At 39.8% G+C, this 6,610-nt stretch overlaps 1 non-coding gene across 1 annotated transcript; it reads left to right on the forward strand.

Annotated features, from left to right (window-relative positions):
• Nucleotides 1–2,569: 2,569 nt before the first annotated feature.
• On the forward strand, nucleotides 2,570–2,676 carry LOC141716250 (small nucleolar RNA R71). The gene has a single exon (XR_012572967.1). It is a non-coding gene; the product is annotated as a small nucleolar RNA R71 (small nucleolar RNA).
• The last annotated feature ends 3,934 nt before the right edge of the window (nucleotides 2,677–6,610 follow it).

Here is a 6,610-nt window from a genome sequence, read left to right on the forward strand (position 1 = left end):
TTAATTGATTATAAATTAATTAAGAAAAATTCTTAATATTATTAATTAAAGAATTTAATTTTTGGAAATTAAATCAAGAGAGAGAATTATTTCTAAAGTGTTTAGAAAAAAGATTAATAATTAAAAGGTGTTTTAATTATTAATGAGAATAATAAATGGGATAATAATAATAATATTTATGGGAAAATTTCAGCTGAAAATTTTGCCTATAAATACACTATTATAGACCCTATTTTCATTCTAACATAAGAACCCCAAAACCCAAAAAGTTTGGAAAACCCAATTCTCTCCACCTTCTTCCTCCTCCTTAACATCATTTTCTTGGTGGATACCGGTGGAGTGCTTCACACTTGAGGAGCAACTGCTAAGGATCTCTGATCGTTGTCTCTGAATTATTTTAAAGGTTAGATTCGATCCCTCGAATTTTTATTCATGATTTATATGCTTTTATTTGGATTTTATATGTGTGAAAGTGTTTTGCCATGCCCCCGCTGCATTTAAAATCCAACATAGGCTTGCTACCCTCCTCTAGCATAATTTTATGCATACAAAAAGTAGGGTTGATTCATCTGATATCTGCTATTGTCCATCCAATTGCCGATTTGAATTCTCTCAGAATTCTCAAGAGTTTTTCTCGTCGCTACCTGAAAGGTCACATGCAATAATAACAGGCAAAGTAGATGCATCACCTAAAAACGCATACCTCAAATGTTCAGGTAAAGGCTTAAGCTCAAGAGTAGGAGCTTCCTCAATAGATAGTTTGAGATGCTTAGAAGATTTGTTCAGGTCCTCCATTTCAAGAGATTCAAAAGACATATCAATATTCCTCTTCCATGGAGAAGCATTCAGAAATTGTAACTGCTCATCACGTTCATCATCTTCACTATCGGAATTCCCCAACAAGGTCTTTTCTAAGGCATCAGACCTTAGCAATTGATCAATTTCTGAGGTAACCACAGAATCAACCAACTTCACCTTTAAGCACTCCTCATTTTCAGTAGGGAACTTCATCGCATTGAACATATTAAAAGTGACATCCTGATCCAACACTCGCATGGTGAGCTCACCTTTCTGTACATCAATCAAGGTTCAGCCGGTCGCCAAGAAAGGTCTTCCCAAGATTATGGCAATCTTCTTATCCTCCTCGAAATCAAGAATTACAAAATCAGCAGGAAAGATGAGTTTATCCACCTTGACCAAAACATCCTCAACAATGCCTCGAGGATAAGTAATAGAATGATCAGCCAACTGCAAAGTCATATAAGTAGGTTTTGGATAAGGCAAGTCCAATTTCTTGAAGATTGACAAGGGCATCAGATTGATGCTAGCTCCCAAGTCACATAAACACTTGTCAAAAGACACATTTCCAATTGTGCAAGGAATAGTGAAGCTTCCAGGATCTTTAAGCTTCGGAGGCAACTTCTGTTATAGCACAACACTGCATTCCTCCGTGAGAGCAACGGTCTCTAAGTTATCAAGCTTCACTTTTCTAGAGAGAATACCTTTCATGAACTTCGCATAACTAGGCATTTGTTCAGGACCTTTAGCGAAAGGTATGTTAATGTGAAGTTTCTTGAACACCTCCAGAAATTTCTCAAACTGCTTATCCAGCTTTTTCTTCTACAGCCTTTTAGGAAAAGGAGGTGGAGGATAGATCTGTTTCTCCCATGTATTACCCTCAGGAGGAGTGTGCTCAACAGTAGTCTTCCTTGGTTCCACTTCTGCTTCCTTCTGCACTTTTTCTTCTTCAGCCTCAACTTCAGATTTTGAAGTCTTAGCTTTTTTAGGATTTGCAACCTTACCAGACCTTAATGTGATTGCCTTAACATGCTCCTTAGCTTCCTTCTTGCCCGACACTTTAGTATCGCTTGGAAGCGTGCCAGGTTGATGATTCAGTAATGCATTAGCAATCTGCCCAATCTGATTCTCCAAGGTCTTCATAGAAACAGCTTGGCTCTTGTACATGAGCCTCAACTTCTCTAATTCAGATTTTTCATTAGCTTATGGTAACTGCTGAAGTTGAAGTTGTTTCCTATGGGTATATTGCAGTTGTTCAAAACCATGAGGGTTATATTGCTTTGCTGTGTATGGCTGATAAGGTTATTGTACCACATTCTGATTGTTACTTCAGCTGAAGTTAGGATGATTGTGGTTATTTGGATGATAAGTGACTGAAGCTTGCTGCTGTGATCTCTGAAAGTTGCTCATAAATTGAGATGATTCGCTAGAAATAGCACACTGCTCAATTTCATATGCCCCCGCACAAAGCTCACATACACTAGTGATTTGATTAACTCCATAATTAGCCAAAGAGTCCACCTTCATCGTCAAAGCTTAAAGTTGAGCAGCTATAGCAGTAGCTGTATCCACTTCCAGAATTCCTGCTACTTTTCCTTGCAACATTTTTTGCGTAGGATTCTGGTATTCATTAGCTGCCATAAGCTCAATCAACTCATAAGCTTCATTATAGCCTTTGGCCCATAAGGCTCCACCATATGCTGCATCGAGCATAGGTCTAGACTGTGCACCCAAACCATTGTAGAAACAGTTTATAATCATCCAATCAGGCATATCATGGTGTGGGCACTTCCTTAGCATCTCCTTATAATGATCCCAAGCCTCACACAGAGATTCTCCAGTTTGCTGTGCAAACTGAGTGAGAGCAATCCTGATTGCAGCAGTCTTTGCCATAGGAAAGAATTTAGTAAGGAACTTTTGAGCAAGATCCTCCCGTTTGGTGATAGACCCTGGTGGTAGAGAATGTAACCAGCACTTTACCTTATCCCTCAGTGAGAATGGGAAGAGTCTCAGCTTGATAGCATCTTCAGTCACCCCATTGAACTTGAAAGTGTCGCAGATCTCGATGAAATCCCTGATGTGCATGTTGGGGTCTTCTGTAGGAGAACCTCCAAACTGAACTGAGTTCTGTATCATCTGAATCGTGCTCGACTTGATCTCAAAAGTGTTAGCCGAGATGGCTGGTCTGATGATGCTTGACTGAATATCATGAATCTTAGGCTGAGAATAGTCCATCAAAGCCTTAGGAATTTCTACTTGATCTCCCATCACTACTAAAGCTGGTTCCTCGACTTTTTCTTCTTCTTCTTCTACTTTCTGTTCGTCCTCAAAAACTTAACTTTGAATCACTACAGCTTCCTCCTCAGCTTGATCCAGAGTTTTCTTACGAGCCCGCGAATGCGTATGCATACACGCTAGCTAGAGTACCTGAAACACGACAAGAAAAAGAGTAGGTAAATAACAATGTCCGAGTCAATGAACTTTAACGATCACTAATGACAAACACATAAACTAAAATTTAACACCGAGTCCCCGGCAGCGGCGCCAAAAACTTGTTAGTCGCTAAACACGTGCTAATAATTCACGCAAGTATACGCGATCGCAAGTAATATAGAATTATTTCTAGTTCATTCCCACAGAGACTGGTTAGATTAACTTTGTGATTTATGCACCTATGCAACAATGATATGGCTATTATTCAATGTTAAGACGAATAACAATTTGCATTTTGATTATACTATGATTAACTATTGAGAATTATACTAGAGAACATTAACTAAGAGATTAACGAGATTTGAATAATATATGACACAAACATGGGATTCTAACTTCATTAAATACTTCATTCAGTTATCTCTTCGTTCTTAACCTTAGCATGTAATGGTGATGACACTAATCAGATAACACGTAACTGATAAATGCCAACTTTCGTTGTACTAATACCATACTACCAGACATCCACAAAAGAGATAGAAGTTGAATAGACACCAATTATGTTGAGACCCTATATGTCTATAGAATTTGATAACATAACGGTTCAATGCACGAGTTATCTATCGTGATTACATAGGGCAAGTAAGATGGTTAAAATTACCTACGAATAATGCATAACAATAACACATGAACCTATGCTAGCATGGCAAGTTCTAAATCTTTAAATTCACTGTCACTTCATTAAAGATTAACACGCTATCTTATAAGTTCGCGACGCTCATAAGACGAATAAGCACAACCAAAACTAGGTTATCATACAATAACCACACACTAAGGCATCAAAATAAATTAACAAAATAAATCCATAAATAAATCCGCAAGAACCCCACGATAACAATTAGCCCATAATCGAACTCATCATCAACGTGGGTTCCGATGAAAGCATGATATAATAAACGTAGTCTTTATACTGAATAAATAATAAACCAAGTACGAAACAAAAGTATAGGTTCACGAATAGAAAACTAGCATCCAATAGTTAAAACTTAAACAAAGAATCACAAGTATAAACTAGATCTTCTTCGTATTCGTTGAATTGTGTTAAAACGGTCTTCTTACGCCTTCTCCTTGTGCTCTGGTACATCTCCTTATAAAAAATAACCTTTATTTAGGTATATATAGTAGCCCATGCATAGTAAAAATCCTCCAATTAAAAGCCCACAAGAATCAGGATTCTAAAATCCCGACCTGGCACGGTCGCATGCTTGATCAGCGCGGGCGCACGGTGTCTCTGTACTTTGGGCGCGGGCGCGCGCTATGACAGCGCGGGCGCGCTGGCCTTCTGGAGAAAATTCCATTTTTCTTCTTTTCTTGCTGCAATGAGTTGGTCTTCACGAGCTTTATTCCTTGGACACTATCCTAACACCATATTAGCATCAAATCAATGCTAATTCACCTAAATTCTGGATTACTGCCTGAAATGCAAAAACACTAGAAAACATATTAAAACACCAATAACTTGAGTACAATAACACCAATTCAAAGCTTAATGGAGCGTTATAAAGTGTCATAAATACCACTCAACAATGGTCAGTTCCCGAGAGATAGAGGCGCATCCGGAGAAAATTGAAGCTGTCATCAATATGGAAGCTCTGAAATATATCCGAGATATTTAGAAACTGACCGGCCGACTGGCAGCCTTTCGGCGCTTCATCTCTCGGTTAGCCGAGAAAGCACGTCCCTTCTTCGCAGTACTCAAGGCGTCAAAGAATTTCGAGTGGGGGCCTGAATGTCAAAAGGCATTTGAAGAAGTAAAAGAATATCTCACAAAGGCGCACCTCTTAGTGAGATATGATCCGAAGGAAACTCTTCAACTCTACCTGGATGTGTCCGACCAAACACTTGGAGCGGTCCTAGTGAAAATCATGAAGGAAACAACATCTAGTCTCCTACGTATCCCATGCGCTTAAGGAGTCAGAAACGAGGTAACCAAATTCTGAAAAGTTCGTATATAGGTTGTTTATGGCCTCCCAAAAATTGGAAAACTGTTTCCAAGGCCGAACAGTTTAGATCGTCATGATCAACCGTTAAAGAAAATTTTGACATGACCAGAAGCTTCGGGAAGGGTTGTACCTTGGCCTATCGAGCCGGTAGAATATGACCTCGAGTTCATCCCCCGGACGATGATCAAGACTCAAGCACTGGCATATTTTATGGTCGAATGCATGTTCTCAGGACTGAAGGACCTCGCACCTGAGGAACAACTCATTCGGACCCCAGGAAATTGGAAGCTTTTTGTGGATGGTTTGGTCGCCGAAAAGAAGTGTGGAGCTAGCTTAATCCTCTCTAATCTTGATGGGTTTGAAATTTTCCATGTTATTCAGTTCAACTTCCCCCTCACCAACAATAAAGCAGAATATGAAGCCCTCTTGGCTGGAATGGAGTTAGCTCAAAGCCTTGAAGCAAAGCACTTAAGGGAATTTAGTGACTCCATGTTGGTGGTCAAACACTTCTCAGGGGAATACGAGCAAATGGACCCCCATATGAAGGCCTATGTTGCTAAGGTAAAAGATTCATCTTTGTTATTTGAAACTTTTGAATTAAGTCAGATAGGAGGGGAGGAGAACATTCGGGCAGACGCGCTATCCAGGCTAGCTTCGGCTGAGACACAGAGCCTGACGGGTTCTATCTATCTAACCGAAGCCAAGATGCCTTCGATTAAAAGAAAGGACTGCCTCGAAATACACCAAGGCGCCGATTGAATGACCTCAATTCAGAATTTTATGGAAAGAGGAATCCTCCCCTTCGACCGAAAATATGCTCTAAAAGTAAAGTACATGGAATCAAGCTACATTATTGTCGGTGGAGAGATGTACCAGTATTCGGTCAGTCAGCCCCTCTTAAGGTGCTTGAATCCCGAGGAGCAACAACAAACCTTGATGACGGTGCACGAAGGAATTTACGGAGCTGGTAAATCTCTTGCCTTTAAGATCATTCGGCAAGGATTCTTTTGGCTGACTTTGTGAGCTGATGCAAGTGAATATGCAAAAAAATTTAAGCAGTGTTAGTTATTCACCACCATTCTGAAGCAGCCTCCAGAAGAATTGGCCTCGGTTTTCAGCCCGATACCATTTTCCATATGGGTCGTCGATATAGTAGGAATTCTTCCTACTAACACAAGAAATGAAAAATATTGCATCATCGTCATCGACTACATGACCAAGTGGGTCAAAGGAAAGCCATTATCCGCCTTAACCGAAGAAGTGGCCAAAAAATTCTTCCTCGAACAAATCATCCTAAGGTTCGGAATCCCGAAGGTATGTGTCTCGGACAATGGAACACAGTTCATCGGAAATAAATTCCATATATTCCTACATCA

The sequence above is a fragment of the Apium graveolens genome, chromosome 3 (assembly GCF_009905375.1).
Source record: "Apium graveolens cultivar Ventura chromosome 3, ASM990537v1, whole genome shotgun sequence".
Lineage (NCBI taxonomy): Eukaryota > Viridiplantae > Streptophyta > Magnoliopsida > Apiales > Apiaceae > Apium > Apium graveolens.